This window comes from Convolutriloba macropyga, chromosome 10 (genome assembly GCF_964194025.1).
Source record: "Convolutriloba macropyga chromosome 10, txConMacr16.3, whole genome shotgun sequence".
Taxonomy (NCBI): domain Eukaryota; kingdom Metazoa; phylum Xenacoelomorpha; order Acoela; family Convolutidae; genus Convolutriloba; species Convolutriloba macropyga.
Genome location: NC_134477.1, coordinates 56,778,247 through 56,796,090, shown reverse-complemented (window position 1 = coordinate 56,796,090; position 17,844 = coordinate 56,778,247).

Genomic DNA, 17,844 nt, shown 5'->3' with positions numbered 1-17,844 from the left:
AAGCAGAAAAACAACCGGATAGAGCAGATAGTTCCTTCCCGTAATCAGGTCCTGTAAAAAAAGTTCTTACTTAGTTGTTGCGAAGGTAGATGAGAAGCTCTCCGTTATTGAACTGAATTACAACCCTGCCCTCTACCTGGAACTTTTCGGGAACTTCACACTTCCCACAGTGACATAGGTTGAGATCAATAAAACCTTTGTTCAGGCACTCTTTGATTGGTCAAACAAAATGGTCAGAACAAATTCTAAATAAGTTGTAAAATATTTTTTCAGGTTAAACAGTCATTGTAGACAAGTTTCTTTTTTCTATGATTTGTATAGCAGGCGCGTAAAAGTCACTCGAAAAGTCAAAAACGGTCAAGCGAAAGATTTGCATAAAAAAGACATACACACATTCAAAAAAATTCGACCGGCAACTTAATTCAACAGATCCATTCTGTTATTGCCCCCCCCACTAAGCATGATGCGCATCCACTAAGCGGCGGGCACAAACAGAAAATTTCAAGATATTCTACTATGCATTTTTAACCTTTCTCTAGCAAAGTTATTAATTAAAACATTTTATACAACCAATATAGCCCCCCCCCCCCAATTACAGAGCAAATTTAGAAAAGATGGATGTACGCTTTTGCTCGTGGAATCAGAAAACAGATGTAAAATCACGTAGATTTGTTGTGAATTAGACAAAACGAAGAAACTTACTTGGCTTGCTAGTTGATTTCACCATTAGAAATTGTTTAAGTGTACTTTGTTCGTCTTACCCACTGCTTCGAATATTGATTGGATGTAGACTGTCAAGATCACAATTGTCAATCAAGGAGTATGTTTGTTACAAAAGTTGGCAATTTAAATAAGCATCTATATTTCCCCATTGTTATGAAGTACTTATACTACCCAAACAAAAGTTGCTAGCATTCAAAGAGAAAAAATCTCAGGGAAGTTATATTTCTGTATAACCTTCCAAGATATTGAAATTTTTTCAAACAATTTAAAACCAAACTTAAACCATTCTTAATGGAAATTGCCAATTTTAGAACTATTCCAGCTGGTTAGTCGCACACAAGGATAAAATTTGTTGAATCAATCTTAAAACTATCAGGCTGATTAGGAGAGTAATAAAGGAACAAATGAGGGCTTTTTTATTTCGGGGTTGAACTAGATAAAAAATAACTTTCATCCCAGACACTTGTTTTTTTAGCCAAAAATGTTTATAAGCTGGTTTCCCTGGGTCCCCCTAAACCCTTTATTGGATTCCCATAATCTTGAATATTTGATCTGTTGGCAAATTTTTCTATGATCTTGCCGCAAAAACCTAGTGGGGGGACAAAAAACCGAAAAATCGGAACATTTTTGGCTAAAAATCTGTTTAGGTTTGGCTAAAATTGGATAAATGCACGCTTAAAATTTACAGCGGCGAACAATAGCGCTTCTAAGTGACTGAATTTACGTAGTAAAACAAGGTCTAGCTAAAGCGAATTTGTCTAGCGCTTCACAATATGGCGGGAAATTAGCAAAATTTGCAAATCAATATGAACTAATTCAAATAGCCGAAAGAAATTAAGACGAATGAAATAATAAAATAGCACCATAAAATCTTCAAAAAATCTGACTTAAACCTCAAAAATAGGGGGGGGGGGGCATTTTACTGCATTTTAAAAAATTTCAAAATGTCCCACCCCGTTGTAGATAGCCATCTCAAAATGTCCCACCCCGTTGTAGATTGCCACGCTGCAGTAATTGTCCGTCCCCCCCGTTGAAGTTCTAGTCAGAATTTTATACTACTATGAACCGTGCTCTTACGGGCATATATATTTCAGGGAGAGTACGGCTCTACTTTTTTGAGATTTAATTAGATGAAAATGGCTACGAGGTTTTTTTTCGTTAACACTCCTGATGTTTGGAATTGGAGCCATCTGGAGTCAATTTGACCTAAGCGAAAAGAAATTGTAGCAACAGTTTTAGATTCTCTTAGACAGGTTTTAACATAAATTTAAAAATTTCTAGTTAAGAATAGAAGCAATATATGCGCTCTTCAAAAATTAGGAGATAAATTTTGTTTCAACAATTTCTTTATATATATATATATATATATATATATTTACATATATATATATATATATATATATATATATATATATATATATATGTATATATATATATATATATATATATATATATATATATATATATATATATTTAAAAAATACTTATTTCCTTTCTCACAGTTTTTCCGTGGTTACAATGATATCTAATTTTGTTTTAGAAAGTTTTGAAATTTTCAAATATGTAAACGTGATCAGAAGTAATCTTTGTCGATTGTGTGATTAAATAAACAGAAAAATACTGTTAAAGCATTTTTCAAAAACTCTAAAATTTTATTCTGTTACTCTGGAACTATATTTTAGCTTGTGCCAGCAGTGACTCGAGGTCAAAATTTTTAAGTTATTTTCTTATTGCTTTGTCAAGCCTTGACGATCTTACACTTTATCTTATTGGATGAATTGAGGATAATCATTTCCAAAAGTTTGCAGTTTTTGCTTACATCTTCTTCAGATTGACATCTTCTCGTTATCTGAATGTTTGTAAAACGAACAATTTCACCATACAATATAATCACTGATTTTCTCAACATCGTTTTAAACGACAGATTTATTCGCCAGTGGCAAGGCTGACTATTATGTCATTTATCGTCTTCTGAATTTTACTCTAGGCTGCACAGTGAGGGAACTCTGTCGCCCAGAAGATTGAACAGACAAAATTAATCAAAAATTGGTGAAGCAAGCGCTACTTTGTTACTCTGCTAGTTCTCTCCTCCACTCTTGAATGCTGTTATTTTAGAGTGACTCGAAATATGTTAATTCTCAATGAGCGTTTTGTCAACTCTGGTTTTATGGATAATAGAATAAGTCAATTATTTGCAGATCAAAAAACCACAAAAACAGGACAGTTAATGATAGTAATTAAATTAATAATAACACAATTTCCGTGGTCACTTCGCAAACAGAATTCAACCAAAAACGGGCACTCTATCCCGAACTGGTCTTGCAATTAATAGCTTCCAAAATTCATTCTAAACAAACTCTGTAAGTTTTTCGTTCTCCTCTCTGCTTTTCACACCAGCTTCAAATGTTGAGTCTCACTAAACCTGGTGCGGTTTTTCTCTCTCACACTCTCTTACTACTCTAAAATCCCTTCTACTTCTCTACATGTGTCGCCTTAATTTAAGCTCAACCAACACTCTCTTATCGTGAGCTACAAACCCCAATCTCCTAACCAAACATTGAATCTTGCAATTCAATTGTGTGATTAAATAAACAGAAAAATACTGTTAAAGCATTTTTCAAAAACTCTAAAATTTTATTCTGTTACTCTGGAACTATATTTTAGCTTGTGCCAGCAGTGACTCGAGGTCAAAATTTTTAAGTTATTTTCTTATTGCTTTGTCAAGCCTTGACGATCTTACACTTTATCTTATTGGATGAATTGAGGATAATCATTTCCAAAAGTTTGCAGTTTTTGCTTACATCTTCTTCAGATTGACATCTTCTCGTTATCTGAATGTTTGTAAAACGAACAATTTCACCATACAATATAATCACTGATTTTCTCAACATCGTTTTAAACGACAGATTTATTCGCCAGTGGCAAGGCTGACTATTATGTCATTTATCGTCTTCTGAATTTTACTCTAGGCTGCACAGTGAGGGAACTCTGTCGCCCAGAAGATTGAACAGACAAAATTAATCAAAAATTGGTGAAGCAAGCGCTACTTTGTTACTCTGCTAGTTCTCTCCTCCACTCTTGAATGCTGTTATTTTAGAGTGACTCGAAATATGTTAATTCTCAATGAGCGTTTTGTCAACTCTGGTTGTATGGATAATAGAATCAGTCAATTATTTGCAGATCAAAAAACCACAAAAACAGGACAGTTAATGATAGTAATTAAATTAATAATAACACAATTTCCGTGGTCACTTCGCAAACAGAATTCAACCAAAAACGGGCACTCTATCCCGAACTGGTCTTGCAATTAATAGCTTCCAAAATTCATTCTAAACAAACTCTGTAAGTTTTTCGTTCTCCTCTCTGCTTTTCACACCAGCTTCAAATGTTGAGTCTCACTAAACCTGGTGCGGTTTTTCTCTCTCACACTCTCTTACTACTCTAAAATCCCTTCTACTTCTCTACATGTGTCGCCTTAATTTAAGCTCAACCAACACTCTCTTATCGTGAGCTACAAACCCCAATCTCCTAACCAAACATTGAATCTTGCAATTCAAGTCTGCAATATTACATACGAGGGCTGTTTTTGCTATGCAAGCAAATCAGTATGAAATCACGTTCTGTCATTCCATTTCAGCCAAACATTGTTTAACTTTCACATTATCTTAAATAAACGACCTTAGGATTGCTATGTAAACAAGCCCTTCTGGGTTTGTTACATTCTGCACTTGATATATGAGTGGCTTTTTTTGTAAAAGATGCAACGTGGGATTGAAAAGCTCTTATCACTTTCCGCTATCAAAACCATCCAACTGCAATCAATCTCTGTCAAAAATCCATGTGTTAAATAAACAGCAGAAATCAGCCCGATAAAAAAGATGAAAGGTACTTCCCAAAATTTGAATTTCTTTCATGCATTGCCAGGTAAATAAACATTCAGAAATGACCAGTTTAACCAAAAGACGAGAATTTGACCTCAAGAGCTCAAACGTCCAACAAAGGGGTCACAATGATGAAAACAACTAGTGTCGACGAAATTCCGTCCATAGATGCATCTACCCTCAGATTTACTTGATCCACTTTTGATTTCAATATGAGATCAGTAGTAACTGCGTACAACTGTCCAGATTAGACCACATTTCCAAAAGCAAAAACTTGGAGAGTAGTGGTCCAAACGTCGTTGGGCAACATTTTCTGTCAAAAACAGTGTACGGCCAACATTCCTGCTAACATCCAGATCCGCTGTTGCCAGCCCATATTAAGGTAAATTTTTTCATTGGTGCCAGCCAAAACTCAAAAAATCCGAAATCGGGAAAAAGGACAGCGTCAGGAGTTTTTTTACCAACTGTCTCAGGTTTCCATATTAATACAAGTTCAAAATCAATTGACTGCTAAAAAACCCAGTTTCCGATTTTTGGCTTTTGGGACTTCCCCAAGCACAAAATTTTGGTCAGAATCTAGCGCTAAAAAATCACCAATCAAAAACCCTTGAAAAATTGCGCCATCGCTCCAAAAATTATCATGCGACTACGAATACTCTACGAGCTAATAAAATTTTACGTACCAAAGCAGAGTCGTGCGCTTGTCGCGTGGGGTTTGGTGTTGGGTTTTACCTGACATCAATTGCGTATTTCTTGAATCAAAATTAGTCTATCGTCAAATTTTGATGTTAATCCGACGTAAACATTTTGAACGGTTGCTCTTTCAGTTAATGGGCAGCCTACCTAATAGCAAAACTAGACTTTTTACTGTTGAAATTCTAGAAATACATTGTAATTATTTCCTATCATCACGCAATACAATACACTAGATGCACTTTTCATTGCAACCATTCTATACTTCATGTTGCACTTAAACAATCATTTTTCCTTTCAAAACATCAAAAACCTTCAAATCAGCCTTCTTTAAATGCAAATGGTTTGGATTGAAAAAAAAATTATCTGGCCAGGTAACCCCAATATACATGTACAATATTAGGGACTCATGCCCAAAAAATTTTCAAAGCCGCCTAATTAAAATAAGTTAAAAATTTGCGAGGCAACACGTTTTGAGACATTTTTTGTTTTTTCAACGAACAACCTAACTAAAAAGTTCGCTTTTGAAAAAATTTTATCTTCAAGAAATGTTCTAATGTTATTCAATCCGATCACACATTTGGATATTGGCCTGTTACACCAGAATAACTTTCAAAGTATTCAAAATATATAGACAGCTCAATGTCTTTGTTCAGTGTTTCGGATGTTTAAAATAAATCACTCCCGTGCCCTCTCTAGAGCTTAATGATAGTGCTCAAACTAAATAAGACATTCATATCTAATCTGCGCTTTATCCGAATAAGTTCATTTAAAATCAAAATAAGCCTGCCACGCTCCTCCTTCTACCTTGAGAAGCGAGCCACATAAGTTTTGCTCCAATTGAGACGAACTGAAAGCTAAATGAAACAAAGATTGACCATTGATTCGATAAATATTATTAATAAACATATTTGCTCTTTAATAACAGAACGCACCACATAAAACGTAAATCGGCTTTTTTTATCAAACTCTGTTGCCTTGAACACACAACTTGCCACCCTACCAAGATCAGTTATTGAAAAATAAACTTTTGTACTACTAGATTCACAAAACCAAAGTAAATTTTAACTAAACCATCGTAACCAAAGTTTTCTTTAAGGCTGCAGAGCTTGATCATCTTTCCGTTGAAACTTACTAGAATCAAATTGACAGTTTTTGGTACAAATTAGGTCGAATAACTTAGCTGTCAAGGTCCACCTCATCATACACCTGCACATTAAAACCTTCTTTTGATGCCTAAATAGACGCCCGTCAGCCCTCCCACAATAGCTTTTTTTCTCCTGAAATCCTTACATAACTGTAACTAATTCGATAATTCTAGGCATTTTCTCACAATTTCACCTCTGCATCCGATTCTGCACAATCTTCTCCAGCAACAGTTTTGAAATCTCACGAAACTTTGATTTAAGCCTTCTCTCCACTTTCTTCTCAGCCTCAATCGAAAATGTGAGAGTCCTCCCTCCTAGACTGTTGTTCATTGTACACACGATCTTGCATCTCTCCACAGCCGTCAATTTCTGATCAGGTTTCCTTCCCGTTTCAATTCCAGCATGTTCGTTTTTCGCTCATCCGTTGACACGACGTCATTCCACGGATTTTCGTTTAATTTCCTTGGCACCCATTCCTGCTACACTTTTCCAACTGTGCAAGATTATTATGTTCGCTGGCTGCTTCAGCTTTTGCCCGTTCTGTGGTTCAAGCAACAACTACCTATCAGTTCTCCAATAACTTGATAAAACTCCAAATCACTAACAGTGCCTTGATCAACACACTTTTTTAACTGATCAGGGATGTTTGAGTGACAACAAAATTTCTCTAAACTTCGGTTCCTCAACGCCATCAGGCTTCAACCTTGCAAAAGTTCATTCCTGCTAGCTGTGACACCACCGTCAAAATTGTTGTCAGCTGTAGTCAAATCATTGCACGTTTTTGAGTTAAAATTTGCGGCAAAACATCTCGCTTATCGTATCGTTGACATCAATTTACTCTACATATCATTAAATTCTATCCAAAATATTCTTATATCCAAAAACTTTCATCCGACTGTTGATCGCTTAACTATCCCAGATACTGGTGAAAACAGAGCATACTTTAATTAAAACTCAATTTCATCTAGAACGCATTACTCAAAACACATTCCATTGTTTGCCTTCTTGTTTGACATAACTCTCGCGTCACAAACTGAACATTCCCTGTGACCTACTACTAAACATTGATAACTTGGTTGATTACTATCTTCCTTCATAAATTCACTTAAGAAACGTTTTCAGGTGTATCCAATTAGCTCGGAACGCTAATTCTAAAACAGCTCTCAACAGCTCTTAAATCTTCCATTTTCCAAATGCAGCTTCCTTATCCACTTCCTTTCGCGATGCACTGCAGTCAAACCCAAAACGAAACCTTTTGCAATCGTTTACGGGCTGCGGAATTTTCTCAACAAAGGGTTGGCCGCTGTTTCTCATAGCAGTCTTTAATATTTTGTTAATAAACTGCTGCGTAATTTCTTCATTAAAAAATCCGTTTTCTAAAGATTTGTCCAGTAAAAATGTTGTGAACCAGTTTTTGCTAGAGATTTGTTGGGGAAATTTTCTTTGTAGTGCTCATGTCTAGACCTTTTTTGTTCAGAGTTGATTTTGTCTCTATCAATGCGAAGGCTCTCACTATCAGTTTCTATACTCAATTTAAAAACAAATCGTAGCTTTTCTCATCGAAAAAGGATTGTCAACAATCGTATCACAATTGATATGAAGTCTCTGTTAATGTCTGTTATAGCTTCCCTGGCATTGATCGTCAACAGTCTCTTGGTAAATCAATGATCGCCTTCAGGGCCCATCCTCACAATTTGTGGGCAACCACTTCATCAATTTTTCTTCCTTCCAAGCCTCATGCTATAGTTTAAAAAATTTTCTGTCAATCTTCTCAACCGTCGTATACTGGTGATGGAAAACGCTTCACGAACTGATATCCGATTAGAACCGAAGCAAGTGTACTTCAAATTGCAAAGATAAATCAACTTGTCGTGTGCTCAGAGCGATAATGTTGTTGAACGATAATGTATGTTCTCCAACCAAACAAGTCGATCGTTACTGGACTAAAAGGAGATAAATGAATCAGCGGCTTTGTATAAATCGAGAATACAAACGGCTTAACGATTCTTAAGACTCGTGCAAGGATCCTAAGTGATATCATAAAAATTTTTACGTGTTTTGAGTACAGTCCCTTTATAATTCCAACAAAAATCACAGAGTGTCTCTGTTAGAGTTTGAACTAATCATATAAGGACAAAGTTAGACTAGCGGGAAGGCATAAACCAATTTTTGCTAAATCTGTGTCACTAATGGTGCAATCAGATATCATATTTCGATTCCTCGACAAGATATGTTGATTAGTGCTAGCAAGATAATCTCAGGGTCTCATGTGACTAAAGCGTATTTTTTTTCAAGAATGGTTGGTTTGGCCAAGTCATAACTTTATGATGAGTCTGTGAAATGGGACACTATGAACATAAAGAACAACTGGTGCAGCAGATGAAAATCTATAATGCGTAGTTTCCTGCAATCACCGAATGAGAAGACTCAATTCCCTTTTAAATGAATCAAGCCTTAACCTTTTTATTCAGTCGTCTGATATTTGTGCACAAATTGTTTATCTTTGATTCCGTTTTTTATTTATTTGGTGCCGTTAAAATTGATTTTATTAATTTTTCAGCGTCATCCGGAGTTGGTTATTCAGATAGGTTCGGGAAAGTAATTTCTTCGCCCACAAATAAGTAGCTCAAGCTCTATAATCCTTAGGGTTATAAAAAGTGCCCAAACAAGGTCTAGTTTAGCTGGTGGGACTAATAAGTTAAATAGTCTGACCATAGAAGGAGCTCACCGGAATCAAAAACAAGTCTTTTACAGTTTTAATAAAAAAAACTGCATTTTTTACTCTATTTTTTTTAAAACAGTACTTAATCACATAGGAAATGCAATCCAATAAAATTGTTTAACAGTAAAAAAAAAGAAAATAACGATTCTAAATCTAAACTTAACTGAAACACAGATAAATGGCAACTCCTATCAATAGTAAATAAAACCTCACAAACCGCCGGCATTCACATCTTAACTGATAAAAATTTTATGCTGACAAGTAACAAAACGCACAAAAATCTTTTTTCGCGATCATACGACCCACCGCCATTCCCTATAAAATGTGATATGATACACTATTTGGCCCTCTGTCGGATACGTTAATTATGTTAATAAAAGCGATTAAGAGAGGTAAACATATTGCTGAGCGAGACAAACAATTTAAACAATCGTCATTTGATTGCTTAAAGCCCTTAGTTCTATCTCTTAATACAGACACTATGAGTTCAAGAGCCTGATACTCTATATTAAAACGTACTCAAAGATATAAAAAGTTTTAGCCACTTGACAAAAATTTTCCTTAAGTACGGTCATAGATACCAACTTATTGGAACCAGGCTTAATAGAAGCTTTAACACTACTTACTTGGTTGATTCTCTTAATTTATGGGCGTAGCTGTTATTCCTAATTTCAGAATTTCTTGACCCGGTACGATGCCACCCCCGTATCCTGCACAGCAGAGAACATCTCTTGTCTTGGCCACCTCGATGTCAAATCTAATTTCGATTGGCGGCTATAAAACACAATCCTCCGACCACCTCCAAATGACCGTCCATCCTCAACGGACAACTTACCTTACGAGAACACGTGACTTCGTAGCCATTGCCCCAGCCTCGGGAATCATCCACGCCTCGGGAGTCACCAATTCAACAGCAGCCAAACCAATACATTCAACGGCTAGGACGCCTCAGAGGTCAACAACTCCTCTCTCGTAACTCCGACCAAAGTCCGAGTTAATCCTAACATTGACCCATGCGTCAGCCAACCAAGAGGTTCAACGTCCTCATCTCGATCACGGCGTCTCAGTCTATTGCCGCAGTACACCGTCGATTAACGTTGCCAAATTATATGTACCATCAGTTAACGAATCCGATTAAAATTAATACACAGCAGGGGTTCATTTCCCTGAGAGAATGCCCTTCATCGCCACCACCCGAGCATATCCTTAAGCGTACTGTTCTGAGTTGAACAAAAGAAATGTTGGAAAGTTAACACACAGACGGAGGCCGTATCAAGATCATTCGCTCAAGCGTGTATATTTTGCACTCTGTCCACGATTCTTAGAATTTTTCAGGCATACTTCAAAGTACTTCTTTGCGTCGGCGGACCGCACGATCTATTATTTAAGCACGATGTTGACTCGGGGCAAGTTTCCCGGTCAAGTTTTCAACAGTATGTCTATTTGAAATTTTACATCTAACGCAGACGAATGTAAACAACCAGTCGCATCGTGTACAAAAGACTAATACGCAGCACCCAATGCAAGAGTATCAATTTGTCCAGCACCAATTCAATCGGACTTATTCGCTGATGCACATGAGTTCAACCTATAGGGAGTTATTTCCTCTTCGTGCCCCCCTACGCGGCAAATCATCACCCCTTACTCGTCACGATCAATCAATTGCAATGCTTCGAGGAGGAAAAGAGCGAATTGCATAGAAAGCCATATCTTCAATTTCGTGTATCGCAATTAGATGGTGGTCAAATTCGCAAACCACACCCACCCAACGTAAAAAAGGAGAATTACAATCATCTCCTTGCCATGCAACCCGGCTGCAGTGCAGATTTATATTCCAGAGGATTTGCAATTTTTCTTGCACATAAATCTGAATTTCATGTCTTTCCACGTGATCCACGGATTCGGACTCCATGATTCGATATCGAGAGCTAGTAACGGATCTTGGCTTTTCTAGTCGAGATAGTCAATCCCGGGAAACTTGCTACCCTGTTTTTCCCAGCAAAAACTCAAGACTTAAATACTCTTTTTCTCCTTTATTAATTGTACATTTTTTGAATTTTCATTTCCATTTAAATTTTCCTTAATTCTTAATTTTGGAATTAGGATTTTTTTCTCTTTTTCTTATCGCTGTTCGAAACTTACACTGAAGGTTCAAACTAACACCTAAAAATATTAATCGGAATAAGCAGCGGGATGTAGCTGTATGGAATGCTAACCAGAAGGTGAGCTGGAAAATCCCACAACAATTGTTCTAATAAAAGAGAAGAAGGAAGATTCATCCGCACCGCCGACACAAACATACAGATTACACCACCCCACCCAACTGGGAATATAATCTCAATACCAGTATGTAGGAAACAGCTGGAAACTGACAACCAATAAGGAAAGGAAGTTACTGGCCAGAATAACCTGAAACTGGTTTCTTTACTAACTCCACAGTCGACCAAGATGCGGATCACTCACACCAGTCACCACTTCATGTGACATTGCCTCCCCAGGTTGAGGTCCAGACCCAAATTTGCTTCTGATCAGACTTTCCAGACCGAAATTATCTTTGATCAGAATTTCCAGACGGAAATTCACCCTGATCAGGCTTTCCAGACCCAAGTGACCTCTGATCAGACTTTCCAGACACAGAAGGTCTCTGACCAGACTTTTCAGACCGAAGGTGTTCTGATCAGACCATCTTCAGACAATGGTCCAGACTCAAATTCAGACAATTGCCCAGACCTTAATCAGACTATGATCAGACTCAAATGCGCTCGAAGAGGTTATGATCAGACCCAGTTGCCCTCGAAGCAGTTATGATCAGACCCAGTTGCGCTTGCAGCTATTCATGATCAGACTGAAGTGCGCTCCAAACCGGTTCTGATCAGACTCAAGTGCGCTCGAAATAGTCTGATCAGAGACAGATTTTACTTTTGAACAAATCTCCTAAATGTTCTATAAAATATTCATTTAATAAAAACTGATGTTTGCAGTATTTAATTCATCTAACGAAATATCAATTATAAAAGTTTTGCTAAAGTAAACGAAACCCAACTGTTGATAACAAACTTTAATTACTGTACCGTTTAGTGTATATTTCGGACTCGATGGATGAGTTAAGACAGCTTTCCATAAGAAACGTCGTGGTCTCCAGTTGATCAAAATTTCTTCTAAAGGGGACCGGCCTCAGCTATCTGCTGGACTCTTTTTTTCTGATCAGAGCTATCGGACTTTAGATGAGTCTCTGATCAGAAAGCTGCTTTTTGGCTGCCTCTTGGCAGAGCCAACATCTCTCAGTAAAAAAAAAAACAAAAAAAAAATGAAAAAAATAATGCGCTCGAAATGGCCCCTGATCAGACCCAATTGCGTTTGAAGACATTTATGATCAGATCCAATTGCGCTCGAAATCGCCTCTGATCAGACCCAAGTGCGCTCGAATCCGCCTATGATCAGACTTTTCAGACCAAAATAACCTATGATCAGACCATCTCCAGACCATGATCAGACCGTAGTGCGCTCGAACTTCCGAAAAGACCCTGTAATTTCGGTCTGGGAACACACGGGTGTGCCCTCGACTGGGTCTGATCAAAAGTCAATTTGGGTCTGGACCTCAACCTGGGTCGTACATTGAATAGATTTTCAGCTGCAATCTACATCTTGAACAAAAACTCTTTAGCCCGTTCGGATGATGGATGCAGCAGATTAAAAATGCATAATGGGTCTTCTCCACTAACTGACTGAGAAGACTCTGTTATCTTTGAAATTTGCATTCTACATCACTTAGTGAGTCTTCTGATATTTGACGAAGATATGTATTTGTTTGACTCTGGCGTATTTTAGGTAATCGGTCATTATATTTGAAGATCTCCTGCAGTGTTGTCCAGAGTTGCTTAACCAGAAAGATTTAAATAGGTCTACTTCGCGCGCAAACATAAGTATCCCTAGCTCTAAAATACTTAGGGCTGTAAAAAGAGATAAATAGCGTCTGTCTTACTTCTAAACATGATACCACTACAAAGTACACAGACTTATCTTCAATAAATTTCTCGAGGACTTTTATATAGTTCAGGTACTGTTTTTAGAAAATCTTTCTGATCTCAGTATGACAATCAGGAAATTGTAGAAGGCATATACGACCTTTAATTATGACTACAAAAGATATCTGAATTAGTTTCAGTAATAACACTTCCATGTGAAGGTCTAAAGTACGGCGCAATTACTAATTTAAGCACAGCGCCAACTAAATTTCTAGGCTGCTTTTTTGATATCTCACCCAACGAGTGGGAGCTGATGCAGTCGTTACAATTATCTTTTAATTCAGAATTACTTTGAAGGTAACTTTTGCTTTTTTCGTACTTCAACCAATTTAATTAATTTCAATAATGTGTTTGCACGTTTGAACATTTTTGAAAGGGTAAAATAAAGCATCTGCGTAATCAACAAAATGCAAAAACCGCAGAGATTTTGTTAAGTAAATTGAAATAAATTGATTCATTCAAAAGAAACAAAACAACTGAAATTCAAATTCTTTCACTTTCCATTATCTGCTAACATTTTGTTTCCCGTATAAACGCGTAGAGATGTGAGGGGGGGGGGGGGGGTCCGGCGCATCGTTTTGTAAGAAATGCGCTGAATACGCTAAAGTTATGTAACAAATGAGCTTAGTGCGCTGAAAGGAGTCAAAATGCCTTGAAATGCGCTAATTTTGCAAAATTTTTAGCGCAAAAATCTCACATAATATTACGCTGAAATTGCGGTAAAATTTATAAGAAATGAAGATTTCAAATTTCAGCGAATTTCTCGGTTAATTTAAGCGGATTTTAACGCTTTTTGGCACCGATTCCTGATTTTTGTAACATTTAAGTTGGTTTTACATTAACGATTAAAATTTTGCAAGACATGTGCTTTAGTTATGTAATAAATGCGCTGAATTTTCAGCGCATTTCTTACACAAATTCAGCAAATTTCTTGCCAAATTGTTTACTAATATAAAACCAAAGCAAATTCGAAGAAATTCAGGAGGCTATCGCTCAGTGGATTAAGTGATGGTTCGACACCGTAGACCAGGGTTCAAGTCTCATGCAACTCGTTTTTTAAAAAAAAAAACTAAGTGGTTTTCAGCGCATTCCGAGCAAAGTCTCAACGCATTTCAGCACAGTTCAGCGCATTTTTTTGTAAGATTTTTGCGCTGAATTTCTTGAAAAATAAGCGCATTTCTTACACAATTTTTAGAAAATTTCTCGACCCGGGTCATTATCTGACTGAATTACTCCTATTTTACATAGTTCCTCCCACTCTTCTTATAGAAGTTGACCTCTAGCAATATAGATCTGAAAAATCGAACCATATGAAAAGCGCTTTCGAGCGTCACATTTCTGAACACGGCGTGCCAACAACACAAAGTGAGAATCATGACTCTCTTTAATCCAATCATATCACTTTGTTTTGGATCCTTGACACGAGATATAACTGTGGCATTTATGCAGTAATCATGATTTTGATGATAAGATTTACTAAAGTTTACTAGTCCATACTTTAGTATGGTCTAGACATCAGTTAAACACATTTTCGATCGAAATCACTCAATAAGGCCAACAAACTATAAATAGAACAGTTAAACTTATTTTGTCAAAATTTGGAGATAAATTAAAATTCAAAAAACCCATTTCAGAAGACGCATTAATTGGAAAAAAATCATAGAATTGAATGGAAATATCAGTTTGATTCAAATTGCTCTTTAATTTATACAGGACAAAATTGTTTATCTTTATTTATTTAATAATTACTACAAATCATCATTATATAAATAGCTTAATATGTATAAATTTCTGTCTTATTTATTCGCTTTCTTTGCGGTCACCTCTTTAGCCAGCCAATATTTAAATAACCACGAATCGAACACCAAATCGTGGAAATTATCTAAAACCAGCACCCAGTTTATGATAAATGGTGTGGATAGCCCATCCCGACCCTCGTTTGCCAAAATTAGCTTTGCGGATGGGTTCTGTGCGGCAACAATAATCAGTCCTCGTTTTCTTATTACAGCCGCACATTGTGTCTTTGGGAAAACTCGTTAGTTTATCCTTTTCTCTAAGATCCCAACGCGGCATGGAGTACCCATACCTATTTCTGTATGGCAAATTCAGTACTGTGTCAGAAACTAATTCAGGTCACATTTTGCACTGAATTTGTCTGATTCAGAAATAATTCAGTGATTCTTTCTGAATTATCTTCTGATTCAGAAGAATACACAATATTTTCTCTGAAATTTGCTCTGATTCAGAGAAATTCATAAATCATTTCACAGTTGATTCTGAAATCCTTCTGAATCAGTAGTAAAACTTCAAAACTCTCTGAAACTGTTCTGAATCAGTACTGATTGTCAGTGAGCTTTAGGTACGGGTAATTATATTCCTGGTGTATTTTTTCAATTTTTTATTCGCTCAGTTATGGCTGATCAATGTAACTATATGAAACTACCGCGGCGAGTTTTAAGTAGTATCATTAGAATTCCATTTGAAAGCGAAAAAAATCTCATGGTAGATTCTAAAAATTGACAAAAATTAGCTTAATTAGATAAAAGCAAAATTTGCTTTAAGCAAGTTCTGTAATTAACTTTTCCATCGATCGGAGATACATAAAGATAGTTGATTTTGTTCATATCTGTTTTGAAAATAATAGCGAAAACAATTTATTTGTTCAAATTATCGGAAAATCGTCCTTCAAATTTACCTGCATTTTCGAATATTGTAATATAATTATTTTCCTTTGTTTTCCAGTTTTCCAATTTGATAGATTTATCTTGCTTTTGACTTGGGCTGGTTCTACTGTTTATTTATATTGTTTCAAATAGTCTTCAATTCATTTCCAGTATTATGCCGCTCGCATGTTTTCCATTAAACTTTTCTCTTGACAGTCTTCGCGCTTGACCTAATTCAGTTTTAGTCCTCAGAATCGTGAAAAACTGCTAAGGCAAGGCCATAAAGTTTAAAATTTCGCCAAGCTCTTCTTGAGATGTGCTGTGATGTCCGCGCCCCATTTTCAGGCCCCCTCTCTCGAATTTAAGCCTTCAATCGTTTGAAGGCAGTTCTGATGTTAATCTTAATTATGCTTCCAATTCGAAAAAAGCTATTTTTTTAACCTAAGATTCAATTTCACCATTTGTAGTTTCATTTGTTTCATCTGAATTTAATCAATTTTCTCCTCAAGTTTTAACTGAAACGGAGCGAATCAACACAAAATACATATAGTTCAAGTGAAAGAACGAGTGATTTTTTTCCAAAAAGCTTTAGCCAAGTGATTCACAAAAATCAAATCTTAGCAAGATACCTCAAGGTGTCAAATTGAAATCAAAATTGAAGTCAAATTGAAAATTAAAGATACCTCAAGGTGTGTCTTATACGCCAAAAGTTAGATTAAAAAAACGTGTTTGAATGAGAAACAAACTTCACAAGAAACAACTGTTTGAAGTCAGGGTTTGGTGAGTGGCGAATAAATGTTGCCCACCAATTCACAGGGACAACTAAAAATTAAATAGGGCTATTTTGTTAAGCAATGTTCCTTATATCAAAAATAGCTTGCTATACAAACATATCAAAGAATTTAACCAAATTCTGCTTTAAAGGGGCTATGGAATTTCATAAAAGAAAAATTGGATCAGGCACGAAGCGTCATCATACACCTTCGAGCTCGCCGGAGAATCATTTAGCACTGCCACGCAAGCTTTGCAAAATGACAATATCGATTGGAATCTTAATAATTATTATTGAAACAACACTGTCAATTTAGGAACAGGAGGGTAACCTTATCGATGATATTCGATGGAAATAGCGGTTGAATGAAGATGTATACATTTTGACAAAAAATTAATAGGTCTCAAAGAAAACTTAGCTTCTTAAAAAGAATCTGTTCGACTTCTCTCATTGTCTGTTTGACATGCTCTAGCTTCATTGTCTGTCTCCGTTGTCCAGTTCTGGGGCTTCAAACGAGTTTCGACTTGGTTCAAAATTCAGATAGGATGTGCTTGTCTAATACGCAGAAAAGAAATGTCCGTTTTGTAGAGCAGGATTTCTTGACATCTGTGGCGATCACACAATTACGTCCCAAAGACGAGGAGAAGTTCATACAAAATATGTCCAGATACGAGATTGAGTGAAGACGTCCAGATTCGAACGTCTCACCAACAGTTGAAAAAAGAAACGTTCGCGAAAAAAATCCTTGATGAAATATGGCAGCCTTCAATAAAATCCTCAAGCGGTTAACGTGTTAGGTGAAAGTTGGTCTTTCTAAGCGCATTGTTTGTCTGTTGCAGTGTCAGTTAACCGCACGGTCATCATGAATCAGCGCTATCTGGGGATCAGCATTCATGATATTATCAAGAGCACTCTAGTTATAGTTTTATGTTACTTACTCAATCAGACCGGAGATTGTTTGAATCATTGTTAACTGATTATTGCGGATATTGATAACTTCTACACAAAATTTTTCCATCCAATGAACGTGGAGTAAAAACAACTTGAGATTAAAGTACATAACAAAGAACGCAAACTGTTAAGAGAACGTCGATAACACTCCTTCGCTAATTAATACTTTAGGGAGAATTCGTTTTTATGTAAACTTAACATACAGCATCATTGGCTGTCGCAAAACCCAGTAAACTCTTTAAAAACTACCCCAACGAAATGATTTT